Below are 25235 nucleotides of genomic sequence, written 5' to 3' on the forward strand. Positions count from 1 at the left end.
CCAAGGGTAGTGAAGCCTGTGCTCCAGATGTTTGCCTTCAGTGAGTGGAGAGGAAAACAGGCTTTAGCTGTGTACCACAAGTGAGAGCAGCACAATTATTTTGTTTGAGAAAGGCAGATGCTAAACTATCTAAACCTTAGTGCAAAAAAGTGTTTCAGCCCTAGCAAATACATTGAAAAGGCAGTACAAGTGGCATGGTAACATTAAGTGCCAGGCCACTGTTTATTTCTAGTGTGTATAGACTACAGTAAATATCTGGTATACAGTACGCATTTGCTAAACAACAAAGATCTCTCCCATCCTGAACTTCATGGTATTGCTCACTGCTGCACTATGATAACGAACATGTGTCCCTTATTTAGGAAAAGGAGTCCCAGAAGATTTCCAGTGTTACTTCATTTAACGATATTGCTGGAATAAAGCTCTCTCCACAAGCTCACAGCCTTATGTTTTCATACATACTTCCTCAAGAGCAAAACCATTACTTGTCATGCCACATTAGAAGGAAAAATGTGATTTAAATCTATTTTTATCTACAAGCTTCTGGAGAGGTAGTATACAGATGTACATTTGTTGTACTTGCATATGTAATCAATATTTTACATTTTCTATTTTTACTTTAAAACGACAGATCATAGGAGTAATTGCTACCTGCACAGATCAGTAGAGACCCACTCTGGAGAGTTCTTTATCTATTAACTTTAACTTGAAAAAACACCCAGCAGAAATGGTGGGGCAGAACTGGCTTCCTGTTGTATGTTTTAAAACAAAAGCCAGTGACAACCAAAGCAACATCAAGATCAAGAGAGCACAGTCACCAAAATCTAAACTGAAAACTTTATCCTCTGTGAAAGTAGGCTATATAAAACCCACAAAAATATTAAGAGTTTAGTCTTTTCTCATGTAAAAAAAAGTAGAAGACTGAAGAATACCCTATGGCTTCTGCTGTTCTTGATGTAACTTAAAATACAGTGTGAATAATATTTTAAGTATTGTTATATACCTGAATGCAATAGGAACAGAAGACACGACATACTGGGTTAATCCAGTCATCCATCTAGCTCAGTACTCTGTCTCCAAGGATGACAGCAGAAGATACTGTGTAGGCAGCATACATGAGCCCAGCCATTATCCGCAGTTTAGTGCCTTTACTCCCCAGCATCCACAGTCAGATGTTAGTGGGAACATACGCTCCCTTTGGTGTCTGTTCATGGACCTGTTGTCCGCAGCTGTGTTTAACCTGCTGATCTGCCTCCACAACCTCCTACGGCAGCAGGTCTGCCAAGTAAGGCAATTCTCCCATTCGCATAGCCAATGCTTCTCTGCAAACATGAGTCTTGCAACATTGCCTAATAACAAGTTAAGGCTATTTTTGGAAAGATGACCTGTAAAAATAATTTCCAGTACCCTCAGCACTCCTTTCGAGCAGTAGTACGCAGCAGCCAAATACACCTCTTGCCCCTGAGATTTTCTAAGAATTTCCCATCACATGGAGCGCAGCAAGAAGAAAACAGGAATTACCATATTGGAACTTAGCCCATATTCTAGGCTAGAGGAAAACAAACTCTTCAATAAGCAAACTGTTGTTGGGGTTCCCCCCTCAACCACTCTGAGCACAGAAAGGGCACAGCCATGTGTCCTATTCACATGATGGCCACTCTGATGGTTGAGAAGTCTACCAGGCCCTGACCAACTAGCATGTCACCATTGCCATTCTCACCAGTGGAAGTCAGACATCACTTCAACTTCCCTTGCCTTAACCAATCCTCTTTTTTTTAATTGTTTTTATATTTTCCAAGGGTTCACATGACTGCAAAAGCTGTGGTTAAAACTCTGTGAAGGAAAGGGAGGACTCACATGGTGAAATTTACCGCCTATCAGCCAGCTAGGCTACTTCTGTGATGATTATCTGTTTCTTGCAGAAAGAATGATCCAAAGCTACTATTTACATGTTTAAACTAACCCAGCTCAGTTTGTCTCTAATGGTGCACAGAATAATCATGTGAACTATCTAGCTAGCAGATCTGAATAGCAGTAATTTCTGCCAGAGGCAGCAAGAAGCTGCTGAGAACACATGCTTTTCACAGCCTAATATCTCTCTCTAAATTCAACCAGAGCTGTCTGAATGATGAGTACATTTGAAAAAAGGTATCAAAACCATTATGATGGGCCACACACATGAATGTAGAAGGAATTTCTAAGGCACAAAGGGGAGAGAGGTGTCCGTCTCCCTTGGTATATTCAATTGCAGGAGTGTCCCTGCCTCTTCAGAAGGTTAGCGTTAGGGATCTGCTCTGGAAAACAGTCATCTTGGGGCTAAGCATTTTCCATCATTCTGGACACCCGCTGACACCTGCCACAAAAGCCAAATATTTGGGTTGATGCTTATCTATCAATTGCTCTGATTCATACAGGGAAAAAAAAAAACCACCAAACAATCCTCGGTACACTGTTTTCTCCACTTACAGCATCAGTCATTTAAGTCATCTATAGCTATTACTCCCCTTTCCTTAGGTTATGCTCTCTGCGGTTGTCGAGAGTGCAAGTGGTGTACAGGTGATACAGTGGGCTGAGACAGAGAAGGAACACTGGTGAGTTAGGTGTAATGTGTGGGTCTTTTAAACCCCTAATCTACATATTTGGAGAGGCAAAGAAACAGAGATTATACGATTCACCCTTGACATTCTGCCAGATAAATTCAATCCTGTAAAATGCCCCCTAGTGACCTGAATATAATACCATGGTGTTAGTGTCATTTAAATACTGCAGGGTTCTTCCACTGGCAGTGCAGTCTGCAGACTTAATATGTAATGTACAGGATTATACTGCCACTAAAATATTACTTAGTGCTGTTGAAATTTCAAATTAATTCTGGGAGCTAAATCATTATTCAGCTCTGTCTTTGTAGAGATACATTCCCCTGGTTGTTTTAATAACAGCAATTTTAGAACTAAAAGGTTGGTACTGTCTCTTTGAGGCTTGCTCAAATAGAGAAGTGGCCTCTAAACTGTCAAGCAAATTAATGCAGCGATGCATGGATGTTTGTGACCAAGAAAATAATTTGAGAAAAATGGGCTCAAATATTAAGAGAGCTCATAGTGATGTGGCTGATGAATCATTTTATTATTTCACAATAAAAGAAGAGACTAGGCCAGATTTCTCTGTATTTATATACATATACACTCATATGTTCCCATCCACCACCACACTCCTCCACAGACAGAAGATTTCTTAATGTTTGAGGGGAAAAATTCTTGCTGAAGTAAATAACACAACTGTTGGTGACTGATGAAACCAATCTATGCCAGCTGAGGATGTGGCTTTCAAGACCTCCTGAGCTCTAGTTTTCCAAACCTAAATAAAAAACTTCAGCTTTTTACAGCTCTAGGTTTCTTCTTCCTATACAATTCCTCTTAGTAGTGAGTATTTTGTACTTTTAGGTAACACTAAGATGGGCAGATCCTTGACACTGTATTATAACCAATGTACAAACTACTTTGCTAACACATGAAGTAAGGAAGACAAAAACAGAGGATGGGCTAATCTTAAAGGCAAATTTCTCCCCTCTGAAATTTTGCCCATTTTTAACCTTGTGTTTAAATTAGTTTCCATTTCCCAGTTAAAGTACCAGGCTGCTCACTTCTACTATGAAGTTTCTTAAATCTGGGAAATGTTCCCAAGAAATATCGTTAAAAAAAAAAAAACAAAAAAAAACAAACAAACAAAAAAAAAAAACAAAAAACACAACAAAACCAGCGGTAAATTAGGCACAAGATGGGGCCAAATATAGGCGCCGAAAACAACCTGTGGTCTATCCTTTCTCTTATTAAAATTGCTACCTACTTCCTCATTCATTAATATTGTCCTTGTTTATGCTTGCAGCCAGGCCAAAGATTTTCCCCTCCCTCCAAATATAATTTCCTGCTATTGACAGACACGTTCAAGTGCTGGATGTGTGTATGTCTACATGGCACACTGCAGGCAAAGGCAAGCCTTCTTGGCCACCATCCAAGCCAGCTGTAAATGAGCCAGCTCCAAACTGGAAGCTGTGTAAGCACAATTAGCACAGCAGTAAGCCTGATCTAACACATCCTGCCAAGAGACCGAGCTTATTAGCTCAAGCTCAACACAATGCTAACAATGGATATGGGGCTTCTGGTTTGACTCCACACAGAATGCGGCCAGCTGAAGATGAGCAGATCAAGCTCGTGTCTGCCCACGAGATGCGGTGTAGGTACATGTTCTCTCGGGCTATACCCCTCTACTGCAAGAACTATTTGTTTCCCTCTACATGAACTCCCAAAGTGATCTGACTGCAAACCAACAAAATCTGAGGGCTGCGAGCAGATGGAGGGGATGAGGGTCTACAGGTGAGAACTTCAGAGGCAACCTGAGAAAAAAGGGACCAGGCAGGTATTAGGCACCATGTAGGAGACAGGCACCAGAAATGCTGAAGATGTGAGGGAAGGGCAGGGCAAAGTACTACAAGACTCTACAAACTGATAAAGAGCACTCCATCTCTAATCTTCTCAGTTTCTATCAGGTCCAGGGCAATAATGGCCAAAAAACCCCACATTACCATATAGATGATGTTAAATGGACTCTCTGCACAGGCAGGCATCTGTTCCACCAACCAATGAAGAATCCACTCCATTTGGTGGATGTTTAAACAGTCCAAAAGAAGAATGTGCTCAGAGAAGGAAATCTGTTCTCAAACTGGGACCTGAGAAAACAGCACTCCTCTGATGACGTAGTTTATATTAGAGGCAGCGATAATCTGATGGTTGGCAATAGTTTGTAAGAGAAGCTTATGGATTCAGAGAAAAATAAGACAAAAATCAAAGGGTAGCAATGAAAATCATCAGGTGAAAAAAAAAGCATGCTGTAAGGAGAGCGCCCGAAGAGACTGGGAATGTTTACATTTAAAACAACAGCACTAAAATGGTCATTGCTAAACTATATTAAACAGAAAACGGCCTACAGAATTTAGCGAGATTCTGCCCACCCAGTAAGAGAGCACATGAGCAAGAGGAAATTCCATTAAATTAAAGTGCCCCATTCAAAGGCAACAAAAGGAAACACCTTCTTATTCAACATGTAATTGTTTTGTTAAGTTCTCTGCCACCAGACTGTTGCTGTGCCAAACACTTAATAACTTTGAAAAGTGGTGTTCATGCCTCTTTTCTTCTTACTCCCACTCTATTTGTAAAGCAGTATTTTTAGTTTTCAGTTGTTTGAGCTTCCCACTGTATGGGACAGGTATAAGCAAGTGACAGAAGGGAACCCATACAGTGTTGCAGACACACTCCTCTGCAGATTCACATTCTGCAGCTCAATTAGGTTTATTTTCACTTGTGAGATTTTAGATTACATTGTGTATATGGAGGCTTTCCATGATTTATTAGCTCAAAATCTTTTATTTGAAAAGCCTTAGTTTGATCTGTGGTGCAGACTATACATTCTCAGCAGGGTACAACAACTTTAAATACTTGGCCCTGATCATCAGTTCGGGCAATACACCTGCTGGCATTTCATGAAGTATTTCCCGCACTCTGATAACACAGATCCTTAGTTATACGTATCTTTATGATTCAAGGCAGCATTTGAATCACTGATAGGTGCTTCAAAGGATTTCTTTTTCCTCCCTTTTCCCTGTCCTTTTATAAACTTCTAAAAACATGAACAAATTAAACCAGATTAATCATACCAGGTTAAGAGATGGACTTAGCCATAGACAAAAGAAAAACTGAGAGCTGAGATTACGCTTGCATTGTTCTTTTGTCTGGAGAAGGAAATAAATTTCTCTTTCTCTTTTCCCACTTGAAGGCCTGTAAAAGAAAGCTATGCTATCAGAAATATCAAGGCCTAATAAGATGTGTGAAAAACAGTTGTACTTTGAATTTTCTAACTTCACTAAGATTAAATAGAGGAATTTAGTTAAATACTGTTCAATATGAAACATATTTAAAAATCCACAACAGCATTATTATTGCAGGTTAATTTAACCTTATTTAAAATTTGTCAGTCATTTAAAAATACATTATAATATATAATTGTCAACTGTTAACTCCTATTTTGAAACAAGATCAACTTACACATATCTAATATATCTAAAATATGTTTAATATATACAATATACATATGCGTAAGCTATACAAGTCAAATTAACCATTCAGACCCTTTCCTTACATATGCTTTCAGTGAAAAGATACAAATTCTTGACTTGTAAAGCAGCTGACCTGAAACAGCCTAGAAGAACACATTTCTAATAGTTGGAAGGAAACACTGAGGAGATAAACAAGATTAAGGGGGAAATGGGAGGGTAGAGAAGTAAAATATGTGCCAGATAGCTACAAATACTTTTGCTTTGAACAAAACCAAATATTCCATCAATGTATTATTTCTTTTGGAAATACTGCTTTGCACAAGAGGAATGCAAGCTAGCATCCTTTGTAAGGCTGTAAGAATCTTGTCCATATCACCATAAAATAGGTTTACTACAGGATACAGCAATCTCCCATGCAGTCACATGATAAACACAATACTTGAATACTGATTCTATTTTGCCTCCCTTCAAAGCAATACTTTTTAAATAAATAAATAAATCAGAAGCCATCTGCCAAGGGAAGTACCTCAGACTAAAAGGTCTGTCTACAGTAGGTACGTGTACATTCCTTTTTGTTTCGACAAAATAAAACTAGGATAAACTGCAGTGTGTCTGCAGAAGGTTCTTCTATTTTTAACCAATACTGTCCTGCCAGTATCCATTCACCCAGATAGAGAATCCTTCATTAAAAATATAATTTATTTTGGTTGCTTTTCACTATGCTGAAGTGACATCTTTCCCAACCACTGTCAAAGGCAATTAAGAACATGGAGCTTTTGAGAATGAGCTTCAACCATGATTCCCGCTGGCCTGCCTAAACAAAGTTTCCTTATAAAGGCCCGGAAAGTCTTAGATGGCAAGGGGCAAAGCCAAAAGGCATGAAAGGTATTATTCAGATATACATATTACCATTGCAAAATTAACTGTAAAAAGTCTTTGCACATTCTCATAAAGGCACAGAAGCTACAAACCAGTGAGATATACTAAGGAACAAGATAAAAACACAAGAACATCTCAAAAAAAAAAAGCAGCTCTTATACACTATTTCCACTACCTAAAGAGGTGGATTTGTGTCCCTTTTTCACCTGAAACTTAAGGTGCTACAGCATTTTACTAAAAAGCACAGCACTGAAGACACCTCAATTAAGAAGTTACCAACATTTTACTCAGTTATACTGTACAAGATTTCTTTGTTATTTCTCCACATTTCTGTGTGTTCACTTGTAAAAAAACATATACAAGCAGATAATGCTCAACTTAAAGCACAGTCTGCCTTTGAATCATGGCTTACTTTTACGAAAGGTAACTTATAAATACTAGAGCATTTATATTTACACTGATTGTTGGAACAGTATGTTTTTCCCCACATACAGCAGTTCAAAAGCTTCAGGTACACTTCTTAGCTCCATATCATTCCCTCTCAGACGACTGCTCTAGCTACAGACCAGTAGGTACCACCATTCTAGACTAGACCAATCCAGAAGACTTTGTCCAATTATCATAGTATGTCTTTCATGTCACAAGATCCAAGAGTTTTCTACCGATAACCACTGAAGTAAGCAGGGGGAAAACAGGACTCTCCATTCCCCAGTCCCCACCCCAAAACTGACATGACAAGGGGCAGAACACACAGAAAGCAGTGGGGACATTACCAGTTCAGCTGGTTACCTTCAGACTCAAAGCATGCCTCAACTCAGCTTTACAGATTAAAAATTGCAGAAATGCAAACAGATGAAGTGACTCAAACATCAGTGGCCTAGACAGCAATTGCTGTACCCCACCTGCCTACCCCTACAGCATGGGAGCACTTCCAAAATTACCACTACAGCCACCTCAACCGGTTCTTCCCATCTTCTTTTAGATGGGAAGATGCCCATATTTTCCTTACATCTATTTCTGTCAACAGAGCTAGTCTGGGGAGGGACGATTTCCCTTCCTGAAATCTCCACCCTTTTTTCCTGCTGTGTCTTTGCCTTATTCTTCCTACCCTAAGACCTTCCCAGATATTCTATTCATTATTTTGCTCCTCTTCCTTCTTTCCCTTTTTCTGTTGTCCAACATTTGTGTTGCTGTGTTCACACAGGTGTGCAGGGGTACCCACAGGAATCAGACAATATGGCACCTGTGGCAATCAGGCATTACATATTTCATTAAAACATAAGTCTTACTGTAACATCTCCACACCAGGAGAATATCATTAAATAATCAGTCATACTTAAAGAACTTCAAAACTTCAACAAGTTTGATAGGGAAGAGGAGGAAGGAGCAAGAAAGCCCTGTCAATGTGCACAACCCAAGCTCTTGCTCAATTCCAGACCTACCGAGGCTCCTCTTTGGTATGTGAACTCAGGGCCTGAATTTGGGAAAAATCCAGTGGTTTATACTTTAAAGGAAATCTCTAAGACAAACTATGCTGCCTTTTTGCAAGTTCTGATGTAATTAATAATCTGACTCAGCAACAAGCACATCTTGATATGGTTATAAACCTTCCACTGACCATGCCCTGAGTAGAATAGACAGGCATGTTTGCTGGGGTAGTTTTTTGCCACGGCAAAGTGGGAACAAGCAGTTCCTACTTCTGGCTGCTTGTTACCAGTTCCCACTGCACTGCCTCTCTGCGCAGTGTTAGGACAGCTTTATGGTACTGTGCAGCTAATGGAGTTGATTAAGCTAAAAATAGTCCATTCATCCTCCCGCTCACTCCCCATTTTTGCCAGGTTATTTTAAAACGGATCATTTCTCTGCCCTTGTTCAACAGGCAGCTCGGCTCACCTGGAAGGGGAGGGGAGGAGAAGGAGAAGATGCAACTCTGCCAGCCCAGGGGTGCAAGAGGGGCTGCAGGGTCTCCTTCAGCCCACCTTGCCACTAACACATAACATATCTGTGACATTACAGATTTAACACAGAAGTCCTCACAATCCCAGTTCGAGCAGGCGTTTGCAAAGTCTCAAAAGGAGCACGTGCTAGAAAGAAGAGGTTTGCATAATCTTAACCCTCATATCCCAAGAGCCAGAACTAATTCCATGCTTTTCTGATTTGACGTGGGGATTCTACGCTGCCACAGCAGGACTTAGGAAATGGCTCTTCACTGTAACCTTGTTTGAGAGCTCATCTTTTGTTTGCATTACTCTAGCTTGCAAGATGACAGCTATCAAGTCAGATTACTGAATGCCACTCACAGTGACACATGCCAAAAGTAAACCATTAAGACTGACTAAATAGAGGAGTTAAGCTTAATATGTAGGTTGCCAGGTATTACATTAAGTAAGAAATAATCTAGACAGATTCAGCAATTAAAAATGTGCCAAATATCTTTTAACTTTTTTGTTTAAAAAACAGATGAATTCTTAAAATTCATGGGACTAATCAGATAAACACTTTTCTGAATTCCTAAAAATCCCATATCTGAAGTGTAATGCATTTAGGCTGCCAAAAGTAAGGATTAAAAAAAAAAAAAGGGGGGGGGGGGGGGGGGGGCGGAGAGCAGGGAAGAATATAATAATTTTTTTAAAACCCTCCTAACCCCCCTGTTCTTTCTGTGTGTTTATGAAGCCTCCGGAAATACCATGGCAAACATTCCAGCTCTACAGCAGCGAGGCCATGTGACCCAAAGGCACAGCAAGGAAAGGAACTTCTTTCCCAAGTTTCTTCATGGAACAGACAAGTGATTTTTATTTTAACCAGGATCCAAGTCTAGGGAAATCTCCAGGAAATTTTCAGGAACACAGTTCTAAAACAGGGTGGGTTTTGGTGTGGTGTTTGGGTTTTTTTAATTATTTGCTGCATTTCTATGCCTGCACACATTTTTATAATAAAAGGCCAAAGTCTTAGACCTATATTCAGGGGGTATAAAATACAGTATACTCTTTAAGACACCACTAAAAACTATTTCCCATGTCCTCTAAATCTCCCTATTAGAGTTACAATCAGTACTACTGTATTTCTTAATATAGCCAAGACTTTTTCCCAGCAAAAATTACAGCAGTTCAAACCTCTCCTCCTTCTAGTGTTCCAGTATGATTTCAGTTAGGACTATTAATGAAAGCTTTTATGCCCATGAGCTTTTCTAAACATTATGAAAAACTACTCAAAATGTGAACTTGAATAACAACCTTCCATTTTTACAAACAATCATGTGTAAGTACTTGTAAGTAATTGCTTAAAATGTAGGAGTATGGATGAATCAAAAAGTAGTAGTTGAGTATCAGTTGAAATTTGTTTTGTCTTAAAACAAAATAGAAGAAAGAATCACCACACAAAAAGGAAAACAGTCCTGCAGCACAAAGCACAGCAAATGGCAGGCACACACCTCTAACTTGCTTTTGTAGCCATGTCAGAAATGCTTCTAATTATCAGAGGTAAAAAAGGGATGGCATTTCTGCTGGAAGCAAGTTTTACACTTTAGTCTTTCCTCTCCCCTCTCTTTCAGCCTATAAATATTAGTCTTACACATTTTTCTCCCATCCAGCTCTTGAAAAGGTTGAGTTTTTCAAGGCTGAGAGCAGACAGAAATGTTCATCAAGAAATCCCTTCAGGTCAACTGTCTGTAGCTCATCAAAGTGCAGCACTGAAAATATGGATGAGGGGGAGGAGGATTGTATGAGCACAGTAGGGCAGATTAAAAAATATAAAATCAAAAACTAAAAAAATGTATGTTCTGATGATCATTAACTTTTTTTCTTTTGGAAATGGGTTCAGTTATCATCCACGAACCCTTGGTGGTGATGGGCACAAGGGTACTGACGCCCCCCCACACTAATTTCAGCTGCATTCAAAACAACTACAATACATGAAAGTGTCTTTAATGCTATTCCCCAATATAAGGAAATGCCACAGGGATATGACAAGGAGTTAAAGTGGAGGTGACCCACATAACAGTGTAAGGAAAGGCAGCTGGTCCACAAGAAAATTAAGAAGTAGACCAAATTCTTGAGAAGCTCTGAGCTACACTGAAAATAAGGCAAAAATGAGATTACCTGTTGCTTTATAAAATACTTAAAATATCTTAAAAACCTCAAAACAACACAAAAGCAACAAAGAACAAGCTTGCAAAGATTATTTTTCTTAAGGGTGGGAGGCAACAGAAACCCTGTAGTGCCCACTCTTTTTTTAATTCTGTACAACAGCGGGACATGAGCTATTGAACACATTATTGAAACTACTGTTCATTTCTACTCAGGGATTTCTACTTTGTTTATTATAAATGCACATTTATTGGCAGCAAGTAGAACATATTATTGCTCTGTTTTATAGCTCGAATGGCTCATGCAAAGAGTAATTTGTTTGTATTCTGTATCAGGATCAATATTGTGCCAGGGATAGCCCGAGGAATGTTTGTGCTGAGGGGTTTGCTTGCAGTGTTTTGTTGTTGCAATCAATTGACCAAACAGGACTGCTTCTTAAAACAACAAATAAACTTTGATAGTGACCAGATCAGCTGTTAAAACATAAAACACAATGCAGCGTCTGAAAAAAGACTGAAGGCCCACAAGTTTTTTTACCACCTGGTGGTCCATAAAGTTTTCCTACCTGTATATTTCCCAACGGCCTTTCTTCCTCTCTGTAGCAGGGGACTGTTTCCTCAATGCCCTCACATAACAAGATTCATTTTCCTGCAATCAAAATACAGACAGATCATGCTTCCATTCTCCTGCATAACACGTCAGCATTTGAAGAGGCTCACTGAAAAAACCTTAAATGAATGAAGAGCATTTAGGAGTCCCAGGACCAAGCCTGGAGGACCAGATCTGAGCCTGGGTTGCAGATCCAGCCCAGCTCTGCCACCCCCCCAAGCTTTTGAGACTCACTCCAGCAGTTTAAGTCTTACACGTTTTCTTGCCTGTAACAATGAGATGAGGAAAAGATAATAAGAATTCTGTTGAGGTTTCTATCAGAATTTTCTGAGCCAAATGGTAATTTTTATTTCAGTTAAAGGTCATGCTGAAGTCTCTTTTATTCTCTTTATAAAGGGTACTCGCTGACTGTTGCGAGCTAAGTGCCATTAAAAAAAAAATAAACCAACCCCCAAACTCTGCTTAAACGAATATACCAAAATACCTCAAAACCACCATCCTGTCTATAGCAAAACAAAGCAAGTTTATGGATTACATTGGCACAGCACCGTGACTTCTAGGAAATGCTTTTTAACTATGAAGACTGCAAGGGGAGACGGGGGAACTTTTATGGGCAGTATGTATTTTGTTACACACTGTTTCAGCAGGCAGACAAGGTGTCCTTACAGCCTTACGCTACTAGGCTCCAAAACTCAGCAAATATTGAAGGAACATGACTGAAGGAACACATTTTGCTTCTCTTTTGAGTAACTTCCAAATAAGTTTCATGCAAAAGAATTTTCCATCAAATATGAAAAAGTAAGTATTATGAAAAAAAAAGGAAGGTGCACAATTCATGGCCAGTCCAGGTTCCTCCCCAAGGACCAGCTGTGGGAGCAGACACTTCCATAACAACTTGTATGATGCAAAAGTCACAGGTGACTTAAAAAATGCAGAAGAAAAACATTAAGCTTTTTATTACTAATAACTTGTTAGTCGCATTCAATATTTGTTCTGCAGTCATATTTATTCTATGCACTGATAATTCACAAAGAATAAAAACACGTCTGAAAACCATATGTTAGAAACACTCATCCCACCCCAACACGTACAGTGCCACCAAGGGACCGTCTGCTTCAGACGGGAACTCTGCTGGTTTGCTTGTCTCACAACAAATGGCAATTTTGGAGAAGTTACATATTGACAGGCACCCTGGGTGAATGATTGGCTTTTAAGGCCTCATTGAACTGTGAATGTTTTCCCCCAGAACATATTTATTCTCATCCAGAAGTTTTCCCCAGTGCTTTTGTTCTGCTTATACAAGCCAGGAAAAACATGTTAATTGATTCAGATTTAGTATGTGTTAACATGACTTTCTCAGCTAATGTAGACTGGGTCTTTAATGAATCTGGAATTAGTTATTTATCCATCTTCTAAGTTTGTTCCTCCAAAGGATAAACTTCTGTTCTGTCTGCCCCAGGAGCTGGGTACCATTCCAGGTGCGATGGGATGGGACTTTGGCAAACTGGGCAGTAGCATTTACTTGGCAGCTTAAACTTTACCTCTCACTTCTCTCTCCTGGACGTTTGCTTCCAACCCTGCATTTGTGCAGCTGCATGGTTAGCTGGATTGGGGGAACTAATTTCCTTCAGCATGTTGTCTCGTAAACAGCTGTGCCAACACAACACAGGGAGCGGGCACAGGACAGGAGTGATCAGCCGTGATGGCAGAGGGTAAGAACAGAGGCTGCTTAAACCAGCTTAAACTGCACTGCTGCAACACACAAAGCCAACCTTCTCTCCCCTCCTCTGTGCTTTAGTTCTGCCCATCTGTAAAACTGGCACCATAATTCCTACTTTGTTTTATAAAGCACCTCTTAAAAGGGCTATCGCCATTAACATTTCTGTGAATTCACATTACGGACCACCCACTCCTTTCACAAATCAAGTCCAAGCTTATTCTAAGGACACTGGCACTGTCCCCACCAGCATCTGCTCCCTGGTTTCACCACACAACCTGCTCAGGGGCTACTATCTCCCCCACCGCCACCCCAGCTTGTTCCCGTGCCCTCACGCCAGCCCCAGCTCTGCCAGCACACTTTGCTCTGAACTAGAATCAGTTTCTAAAAAACACAATTAGCTTTTTATTAAAGCCTGATCCATTCTCATCCTATTTCTAGGAAGATCTCCAAAACAGCCGCACTGGCACAGTTTCGGGGTAGCAGGCTACACCTGAAAATGAGAATAGATGTGTGCCAAAGAGGACACAACTGGAAACACCTTAAACCTGGCATCAGCCACCCTTTCCAGGTGTGAAACCGTGGCCTCGCTGTGGCACAACTCGATGCTACACCATCTCCACCCTTTCACATTCACACCCGGTTCACATCCCATGAGGCAGATGCACGAGCAGACACTGGAAAGCCTCAAGTCCTTCCCGCAAGTACCCACCGGTGCCTGGTAAGGCAGGGGCCAGGTGCGAGTCAGGGCAGAGTGAGGTGGGAACCAGCCGCACTCAGGCCCAGGAGTGTTTCCTCCTCTTCCAGATCCAGCAGAGGGAGCACAAAAATGCAGGTTTTTTTGGCCAAATGCTTTTTTGGCTATGAACCGCTCGATGCTTGAAAACCCAGGCACTTTGTATTAGATTATTTCTATAGTAATGTACATGTGGTGCATTACCAGTGCATAATAGATAAAACCCTTGCTCCGAGTAGATTACACCATAAAAATCAATACAGTGAAGGAGACAACCAACACAAGGAAAGAAGGCTGTAGAAGTTGAGAGGAGGAAGGAGAGGAAACACAGCAGGGCTGCCAACTCTGGCGATTTTATTGTGTCCTGTAATACTAAGAACTTTTCCTAAAGCCAGCTCTCCAAAGTGTCATTATCACATAAAAATTTCAACTGTCAGATTTTTGTTTATTTTAAAGGACATTATCTCTAGGCTTCCAAAGTTCAAAAGCAAAGCTGTAAAGGTGATTAAGGTAAACCCCAAAGACTCAAAAACTGGAAAAGTAGTACAAGAATCACCAAAATTTGTGGTCTCTACATCATGGGAAAAACAATCTCAGCTCAGGGAATTTTACATAATTTTACTTTATTTATTGCCAATTAACACACTTTTAATTACTGTTTCAGGAGTTGAGGGAAAAAAGGAGACTAAGCAGTTCAGCAAACACAGAGGGAAAATCTCTTCCTCCATCTTTCCAAGGCTCGACTTGAGTCAAACACCTTTTCTCCCCCCCTTTCCTAGAGGAACTTCCCTTGTTTCTGCCATGCCTTACACTCAGTTCAGCCCAGCACCTTCGGTGAGGCAACAGGCAGCACAGGAGGCTGTGGGTTGTGTGCAGTGGTTTCTGTCTGCTTCTCCTCACTTCTCATTTGTCCTTCTGCTGCTCCTTACTGCTTCACTGGGATTCCTCTGTCCCAGCCTGGACTCCCCCTCCACTGGTCCCAGTCCCCCAAGGATGTCCTTGCTCTGGCCTGGGGTGGCTGCAGTCCCACAGGGGTGCCCTCACTCCAGTCTGGTGCAGTCACGGTCCCTCAGGGGCATTCCTGAAGGGCAGCCCAGGCGATGCCCCCCACCCCTGCAGCCCCTCCATCAAACCCAGCAATTTAGGCCCAATATACCACACAGTTTCAACATTTTTCTTTTAACATGGCACTCTGGTTCTTAGTGATTTTGCCAAGACGAATATACATCAGGAAAACACCCAGAGCAAACTGTGCATCACAGCAAGTCTTAAAGCATATAAGAAACACTGACGGGGGAACTGGAAGAAATCCAGCAGGGAAGCAACACAGAGTTCATCTTTAGGCTTCCTAAGTCACAGCCATATCATTGCAATGGAGTTGGGTCAAGCACAAGCAACCTTCCCTGCTTTCTCACCATGTCCTGGTCCCACCTGTGTCTCTTCCTCAGCCTTATCCTCTGAGGAAAGCAAGAGGGATCCCAGGATATCTCACAGTGTCTACACCCCAGCAGTCAGCCTGTGCTAGACTTAACTAACTGTAAAAAAAATGCTGAGGCTAACCAAGAGCAAACCCTTCAGTTTCCATACACTAAATACCACTTGGCTTCAACATACCCAAACAAAAATGAAAAGATAGCAAATACAAAACACACACTGGGAAATTCTTGGAAAACAGAAATACTGCAAAGATAGACAGTTAAGTGTGTTGTACAGCCTTCTTAGGGAAATATACAAGGCAGGTGCAGTTCAGGGTATTTTTCTATGTTCACAAGTTATTTCCAAGTTCCAGCATTATTCTCCCTGAACTGCAGAATATGTTCAAACTCAAAATTCTGTAAAACCACAACATGTCAGCAATCCCAACTTCTCATTTATCCAGGGCTGTAACTGGGTCATAAGCAAAGAACGCAAAGTGCTGCGCTTCCTAAATAAGCTTACTGGTCAACAAGTGTACTTCTGCTATGTGGGAAAATTACACAGCTCTACAGAGTGTTTAAATATTATATGCAGTCCTTGTTAGGTATCATAATCCTCTATCAACTCAGTTTCTAAAAACTTGGGCTTTTTTGAAATTTGAAAGCAACTCAAAATCAACACCATGTGTATGGCTGAAGAACCACGGATGCTGTCCCCTGCTGAAAAAGGGGTAGTCTGCTAGTTTTACATGAAAGAAAAGCATACAATGTTGCTAAACTAAGCAATGAAAAATAGGTGGGGGTTTTGGATAGGGAAAGAGGAGAAAGAGAGAGAGACTATGCTCAAAGCAGGTTGGTGTGCTCCTTTCCTGGGCAGAGATGGGGTAAGGAAGGAGATTAATGTTGGGAAGAAAAGATCTAGGGGGAAGAAAGCAGAAAGATGGGGGGCAGAGGGACTGCAGCTTCAAACTTTCAACTTTGCCTACACTTAGACTTGGTCCTCAATAACCCTTATTAAAACAAGAACCAAAAAGCACAAATCGCACCAAAATGCAGCAGCCACATGGCTGCAGAACGCAGACGTTCATCTGACAGAACAGAAAGGACAATCAGTCCTTCCAAACACAAGCAGCAGAAAGGAACAGAAAGCAGCCACCCTGCACTGAAACCTGCCATGTTCCTCGCCTGGCACCAATGAACACATCCTCCTCCCTGCCCCGGCAAGCCTGGTATCAGCCCCCTGCCTGCATCCCACCGGGGCTCCCCACACCCTGAAGTCCCATGCAAACCCTTAGCCAGCATTCCTACACTACAGCATTTCTTCCTGATACAGTTTGTTCCCAAAACAAGAGCAGGTCCCTGCAGGGCAGATCGCAGGGGGCCACGATGGTGAAGCTCGCTGTGCCGAATGCTGTAGCCACTCAAGACACACCATCAAACCTGTGGCTGCTGTATCGTATTTTTACTGCAACCAGTCACCAGTCCTCCTGGGAGGTTTTCCAGGCTCACCGTTAGGCAGAATGCTACCAGCGTAGAGCAAAATGAGAAAGAATCTCAGTAATAAATATTTTAAGTTTTTACTTGGTTTTCTCCCCCCTATTTTTCACTGGGGTAAAAGCAAAAGTTTTATTTATTCAGTCACCATTTCCTTGGTTAGTTTTCCCAATTTTTAACAAAAATTTACCTTTAATTTTTTTCTCTGCATAAACAGAAATTAACTCAGTCTCAAAATTGTATTTCACGTTATCTAAAAAAATCAAAGCATAACTGGAGTACACTTTTGCTCTGCTACAGGAAGCCATGAAGTTGTAATTTCCTCACTTTGAGATGGAAGAGAACATTAGGGTTGTGTCATACCCTCCATATATAAGACCTAACAGCAGCAGTGAGCAATATCATAATCTTCAGTTTACGACAACAAAATCCTTTGCTCCTCCCAACTTGTTCCATAAAATTCTCATTACTGGAAGAACCACTTTTTCAACCCAGCTCTCTTTTCCATGCTGCATGTGAACTTAAGATGGGTCCAGCGCACCTAAAGCCACCAGGCCAACATCGCTGTTTTCCATGTCTCTGCTCTCCTGTCACAACCCTGGAAACCCGCAAGTTCCTGGGGGAGCACTGCACCCCACCTCCCTCCCAGCCCCACACCCCAGATTTAAGGGGCTGCACACGAGTCAGTAGGCTGGATCAGGAGATGCAGCACCAGGAGGGAGGAAGGGGTGTAAGCAGGCACAGGGAAATAGGACTGGGAGGACAGGCGCTTCGGTGCATTTTGTGAAGACACACGCCACAGCTTTGCTGTGAAACAACAACCTGATGCAGGTGGCTTTGGCCTGAGCTGAAACAAGAAAGATTTGGTGTGTCTACTCTGTGCAAGGGAGCCAGCCCAGAGGAGTTCCACGCCCGCCCCAGCCAGCTGCTCCTCCTCCAGCCTCACAGCCGGCAACAGCAAAAATGAGCCCGGGGCAGATGAATCCAAAACAATGAAAGTTTGCAATTCATTATCATTTCGTAAGTGACCATGGTAGTAACAGCTCCTATCTAGTCCGCAGCAGACAGTAGCATGTTAGACTGCATGTGTTTGTAGCAGAGGACTGAGTTGCCAGCTCACAGGCATAGGATAAGGAGCACTATTAACCTTGGCTCAAACTGAACCATTGTTCTGAAGATTGGACATCTCTTGTAAAATCCCATTATTAGAGACCATTTGCCATCTATTTTTGTAGCAACTTTTTTAGTTTGTTTTGTTCTATTTTAGAAAAATTTTCCCCTTCCCTTTCCCTTATATCCTATTGTACTTACACAGCCTTAAACAATAACCCACTCAAGCACAGCCATGGAAGTGGTTTGAAGGAACAAAGGCTGCTTCTGGCACAGCCAGTGCATCTGACTCTCCCTATGTACAGCTGCCTGCCTACCCTCCACAGATTTGCAGAGCACCAGAAGCTACTGATTCCCCTTCTGCTTCTCCTGTGTGTTGGATACAAAATAAACTGTAGGCAAGAGGAGTCTACTAAAATTATACTTGAAGCACCGACTAAGGGTACAGGTGAGTCACAAGCAAGTTCTGCAGCTAATCTTGCTAAAGGAATAGGTAAAAGGCTGACCTGAAAAGAAAGCAGTAGGCATGAACAAGACAAATTATTTTAAAAAATAAAAATAAATCTAACTCCAGGGAGGCAGTACAGTGGAAGCAGAGTGTCTCAGGCTGTGCTAAAGAAGATTATTGCCACATCTAGCAGTTAGCACCCACCCAAGTAGTGTGCCATCAACTTAATTCTCAAATAAGACTAGCAGAACAGCAAGACAGGATTAGACATGCTTGTTTTTAACCATTCATTTCTCTCTCTGGTGGAATACTATCAGTACAGCTTTGGCATCAAAATTACTACCCTTCAAAATGCGCAGAGCGCATTTTTAATTTTACATGTAGCAGTTATGTCATATGGGGTTATTTGTTTTTTTAATTTACAGTGGTAAAACATATTTAATCTGTTTTGAGAAAAGAACAAATTGATTTAGCGAGCGGTTCAAGGCTCTCCCTGGAGACACTCAACCACACTCAGCAATCTGGATATAAGTTGAGACTTCACTAAAGTCATTTTAATTGTAGGTCATAAGAAATGTCAAGATACAAAACACCAAGGAATACTAAAAATTAAGCCATCATCTCTGAGACTAACAAATGTCTTACATTTGGCAGTAGAATATTTTTTTAAATCTTTTGGCATTAGTACTTAAGCACCATAGCAAAGCAAACTGCTTAGAGCTGCATGTAATACACATGCATTATCTTTGCTGGTGAGGGGAAAAAAAAAAAAAACAAACCCCAAAACCTACATTAAGGGAAAAACACTGGGGTGAAAGAAACTTAAACCACCACACTCGTGATGGTGGTGGTATATCTTTTTGACTTTGTTTCAGTACACTAAACATCTTTTGTTTATAAACAAGAAGTTTTGTTTCATCTTGTCAGAAAACCTTCCCTAATGCAGTACAAAACAGGGTTGCATATACAGCAATACACATATGCAGAAAAGGAGCACAAAAGTGAGGAAAAATGGTTTTTAAAGACAACTTTAAGAACAAGCAAAACCCACAAAGCTTTAAACACTTTCAGAGCTTTGTGCCCAGGTTTTATAAGGAAAAACTCTTCATTTCTTCTTAGCTAAAAGGTACTTTTAAACAATTTTTTCATGTGGAAAATACCGCCCTGACTTGTGTCCTGTAGTTTTGAGCTGGATCACCCATTTACTAAAACCCTTTTGTAGAATTTTATGAAATCCCCCAAATTTCCTTTTGTCTACTTGCCTAAATAACGATGACAAGATGGCTCTGACCTTAGCAGCAGAAAGCTAAAACCCCTCTAGTTTAACTTCTTGAAACAGAGGAAGTCAAGAATTAGCTGCATTCATTTTCAAAACTGAAGAACTGTATCTAAGAGCTCTTACTAAAGTATCTAAAGAAAACATATATAACCCATCTCCTTCTTCCACATTCTCCTATCTGAAATAAAGTTTAAAGATCAGCAATGTGAAATCAGGGGCACATTTTTTTTTTACCGTCCCTGCCTAATGACCTTTTAAACTTGATCAATATACAGATTTCCATTCCTGCCATTATCTTTCACTCATCAGAGTGGAGATGAGAAGGGTATTTCTTCCCTTTTAGTTAAATCAGAATGGAATTCACCAGTAAACAAGCATTTGAACAGAAAACAGTTCAAGTGATGTGCTAAAGACCCACATTAATGGAAACAAGTTCATGCCTGTGGAACAAAAAAAAAAAAGGTAATTTTAACATCCTATATTGCTGCCAGTCAACTCATTAATTTAAAATTACACACACTAATTTCATTGGTTTTAACCACTGTCCCTAGCAGGTATGCTAGGGATGAACACATATCTTCAAAAGTGAAGCTAAGCATTTCGCTCAAGTTCAAATCTATCTACTGCCAAGGCCTTTTTCTTCACAATCAGCTCACTGAGTACTACCATACTCTAACCACCTTCTGTAACATTAAGCATCACATACATGCACATGTGAACCTATGTCTGCACACGGTGTAGCGTGGGGGCTACTGCCTGCTTTGCCTGTGAGAGTGGTGCTATTGGCCAGGGAGGCGGATGGCAGGAAAGCTGCAACACTGCAAGCCAAGAAAAATGCAGGCAAAAACAATTTTAGAGATCCAAGCCTTTAATGCAAATTAACGTCATAGAAATAAAAGCACCAAAAGGAATAATAGCACAGATGCCTCAAAGGAAAAGTCATATCTTGGGATTTAATAGCTAGAAGCAGTCTTTCCCCCACTCTTCCCTTTAAGTCATTTGGTCACAGTAGAGGAGCACTCCTTGCTGTCTGTCACACAAGCCCTTACGCAAGTACTCCCGAACTGGCAGCCCTGGATCCTGGTTTTCTGGTCCCCTGGAGGGCTGCAGGGCAGGGTCCAGGGCCTCCCCTCATGCCAAGCCCTGCCAGGCTGCCCACGCTGAAACTCGAGGTCATCTGCAGCTCACAGAGGCAGCCAAGAGAGGCAATGTTGCACAACCTGTGTTCTGTGCCGTCATCTGAGCTGGCAAGACAGTCACTTCAAAACAAGATGAAGTTTGCCTCGGGATCTTCTAAGTTTTACTGCAGGCTGTTCTTAAACTGATAGCAGCTGTAAAACTCGGATTAATTTTCAGTGACACTGGAAGAGGGAGGGAGAGACCCTAAACAAAACCCCAGCCCTGCCTCACCAACTCCACTCCTTACATCCACATCTCACTTCTCCCCTGTCCTTGAAAGTCCTTTCTCTCCAACACACCGAAAGCTTTTAACCCGTATTAAAGCCACCAGCCTCCAGCCCCGGCTCGGAACAGTCACTGCTATGGCAAAGCCACTATTCTGTATGAGGCGAGCCCTGGAAAATCTTGCTCAGACACTTTGAGATGTGGCTGCCGCTGGCTGTCTGCCATGTCCCTCTAACAGAGGGGAGGCTCCCCGCAGCTGAGGGGGCCGGGGCGCTCGCACCCGCACCTCCGCTTTACGTGTGCGTGGGGTGGTTCGGTCAAGGAGAGTGCATTTTCGTGAAGAGAGCGGACGGAGAGTTTCAACAACTGAGGCAGAGGCAAACATTGCCTTCTGGCAGCTCCTCTCCGGGGGTGGGATGGACATCTGAGGAGGGGTGAATTAGAGGGAGAACAGCTGTTTGCTCAGTGAATGAGTCACAGGACTCAGCTATTAATTCTTCCTCCCAAGAGAATATGCCCCCATGCCAGCCCACCCACCATCCTATAAAACAAACAAACATATAATGGAGGTCAGGGAGGGGGAGCTCAGTAAGAGGAAAGTAAAAAAAGGGAAAAAAATACCCAAGCATTTAATATTTACATAAGAATGAAATGTTTCATTAATTACATACAGAATCAATTTGCAGCTATTTTCCTTAAATTTCTCAGTCAAACCCACAGATTTGAAGCACTTTGAACTGTGCTTCGCCAGTAATTGTGGATGAATATTTTAGATCAGTCTTGAATCACTGTACTGCACACACCAAATGAACTAATAAGCTGCTCATGTGTGGACTACTAATGTATTTTCTTTCTTTCCTAGACAGATGGAGTGCAGTCTAAAAATCAGTTGAATTGGCTACTGGGAAGCTTCAGAAAGGCTTAGAAAAATCTTTAGTTCTACTGTTTTATTAAAAATACCTCTCAACAGCCTGCATGCATTAAAAAGAAGCCAAGAAGATGCAGAAAAACCCAAACAAATTTACAAAGATACGAAGGAAGAGTTGGCCATTTCACATGATTATAGCAACCTTCCAGAGAGTGACAATGAATAGTGCAATGTGAAAATGTTATTACAGGACTATCAAAAAGACAGACATCCTTGCCATCTATATGATATTTATCACAATACGTCCATTTATGGGCAGTCATTTTAAATCACATATAGTGGCATATCAGTTCTGTAATCTGACAGATGTGTTCTAGTTTACAGAGGCATCTGTTGAGTCATCAGGACATCAGAGTAGTTAATTGCACTTTGGGGATGCTTTCAGAGATTAGAAGTTCCCTTATTTCAAGCAAATTTTAAGTGTCCTCATAGATTAAACTCCTTTTTCATATACAAAGTTAACATATGCACCCACACTCCAGAGAAATTAATGTATGAAATGTAAAGAAAAACTTCCCTGAGGGATTATCTGTTTTCTTCCGCCTCCTGTACACCCTGCCTCAGACTGTGCTCAGCAATGTGGAACAGAAACAAAGATACAACTTGAATCATGCGTAATTCTGAAATATAAACCAAGATATGGCCTACATTGGCTGGGCAAAGAATACAGAAGTAGCTGCCTTTGGTCAAGAACTTTTAAAAAATATGTAACAGCTGAAAACTGCTAGATGATATCTGCCATCTCTTTTTGGCAAAATGCTTATATTTCAGAAGCTTTTATTACTGTTTATTCTAAAAGAAACACTGTACAGGCTGTATCTTTCACCATCATGAGACAAGCTAGGAGACCCACCCACAAGATTAAACATGGACTGAATGACATTAAGCCATCCCCTCATCTGAAGTTGTAGCAATTGCTTCTTATATGCAATGTAGGAACTGGAAGCAATCTCCATTCATACACATAATTATCCAAATATTTGAATTAAAAAGATCAAAAAACCTTGTGGAAGACTCCTGTGAGTTTTCAACATGTATGAGCAGATTACATCTTTCCCATGCTTCCAACCTGAATTTCCTTGCAATGTTCTGCCCTCCATAGCAGTAGGAGGATTAAGAAAATGTATTTCTTAGGAAGAAGGATCCATCATATAAACTTTGATTTAAAACAATATAGCAGTGGAATTTTTTTTTTTGGTTGGTGTTTTACCAAAAAAAGCAACACAGCAAAAATCAACCAACCAAAAAAGTATAATTGACTGTTTCTCAGATGTGACTGAACCTGTCTGGTCTGTAGCTCACGAACTACAGGTTTCCCATGATTAATTCAATGAACTATTTGATTTCACTCAAGAAGCGACCATAAAGCTAAAGTACGAGTGCATAACCAAGAGCACCATACAAGACTACAGATACTAACACCACATCTGGGTTTTGCTTCCTATAAATCCTAAAGCGACAGCACACCTCAATCTAACAAGATTGTTATTCTTTAGTGTGGAGGGAATCAAACTTGAATTGAGAGCATAAAAGTTGAGACAAGCACTGCAAGCATGACCATGCTTTAAAAAGGTCCCATACTTTTGAAGTTACAGCATATTCCCTTGCTGCTAAACCGAACTGAGACTGCTGTCTCAGTTGCATTAAATTATTAGCTAATTAGCCCTGAGTAAGGACAACAGTGTGTTGATGCTGGCAAGCTGTGAAAAGAACACTTCAGCAAAGAAGATCAATAGCATTTTTGTCTGGTTTACAATAAGAAAACTGCTGGCCCAGGTTATGAGTTTAAGCCATTTTTCATTTGGCAGACAAGACAGCACTAGTGACAGATCAATACAGTAACTTTATGATAGGCTGCTGCTCCTGCAGATGGCAGGGCCATAAACAGGCATCATTTTTAAAGCCTGGAGCAATCCATTACTTAGACAGAAACCACCTGACCTTTTACAATATTTAGACATTCCTACACAAAAAGAAAAATCAGGAAACAAAACAGAGAGGATTAGCTGACCTGTAAGACACCGTAAGAAGGGAATATTAGCTGTTCGAAAGTCAGTGTGTAAAGCAGCAAGCTTCTGTGCTATTTGGGAGATCACACTAAAGCCAGAAGGTTGGCACCAGGTTAACTACTTAGCCCTTCAATGAGAAAATGGTATTGGGGATGAGTTCTTATTCAGTGAATTTTCCTATTCCTAGGTTATATGGGATACCAAGAGAGACTATTTATTAATATTTAAAAAAAACCAAACAAACAACAACCCACAAACTGCTTCAGTGTGTCCTTAAAACATTATATGAGTCACTTTAACACCTGCAATTAGTAAGCATTTAAGAGAATACAGTTACAAATGGGTGGCTATTTTTCCCATATTGCAATATACACACTGTAGCATTTGCACCTCTGGTTCATTATTCTGCGCCAGTATTAGGATCGCCTACAGTGTTCCACTATTTTAACAAAGGCAAAGGGAAACAAGAGGAAGGTTTTATAATTCTAGTGCTTTTATGGTAAGACCTCTAGATGAAGAGAATGTAAAGGATAGCACCTTAATAAATTATTCAGGCCAGATCTTCAACTGAGGACACAGGTGGAGCATCTGGCCCTATATTTACAGTCTTCTCTTTACTATAAACATGAAATAACCACAGAACATAGGGAATTAATCATGCAACCAGTTTGCCTCTGCCCTCCCATCTGAGGCTGGTTTGTGTCAATTACTAGAGAAATATCTGCTTAAGCAGGAAACTAATTTTACAAAAGCACACTGGGTTCACGGGCTTTCATCAATACTTTTAGGTTCCTGCAAGTAACTAATTAACATTAATGTCAACATAAAGGATAGAAGAAGGAGGAAAATATTAATGAGAACGATATAAAAACTGAGCTGGCTGCTTCTTCCCCATACAGTACTGCCATGCAACTGACTTCCAGTCCATGGCTGAAAAATGAGTTGTTATTAATTTGGTCACTAATTTTACCTTGCATGATGTAAGCAAACAGCACTACATTTTACCCTTAACTAAT

General features: G+C 40.9%; 1 protein-coding gene across 8 annotated transcripts in view; it reads right to left on the minus strand.

Moving 5' to 3' along the window:
- The window catches only part of ZMIZ1 (zinc finger MIZ-type containing 1), a 360810-nt gene that overhangs the window by 225650 nt on the left and 109925 nt on the right, over positions 1-25235 (minus strand). For all 8 annotated transcript variants that reach the window (XR_012623945.1, XM_074830534.1, XM_074830533.1 and 5 more), the window contains exon 3: positions 11636-11718. The gene's annotated coding sequence lies outside the window, so the exon portion shown is untranslated. The remainder of the gene's footprint in view (positions 1-11635; positions 11719-25235) is intronic.

This window comes from Strix aluco, chromosome 7 (genome assembly GCF_031877795.1).
Source record: "Strix aluco isolate bStrAlu1 chromosome 7, bStrAlu1.hap1, whole genome shotgun sequence".
In the NCBI taxonomy this organism is placed as follows: Eukaryota; Metazoa; Chordata; class Aves; order Strigiformes; family Strigidae; genus Strix; species Strix aluco.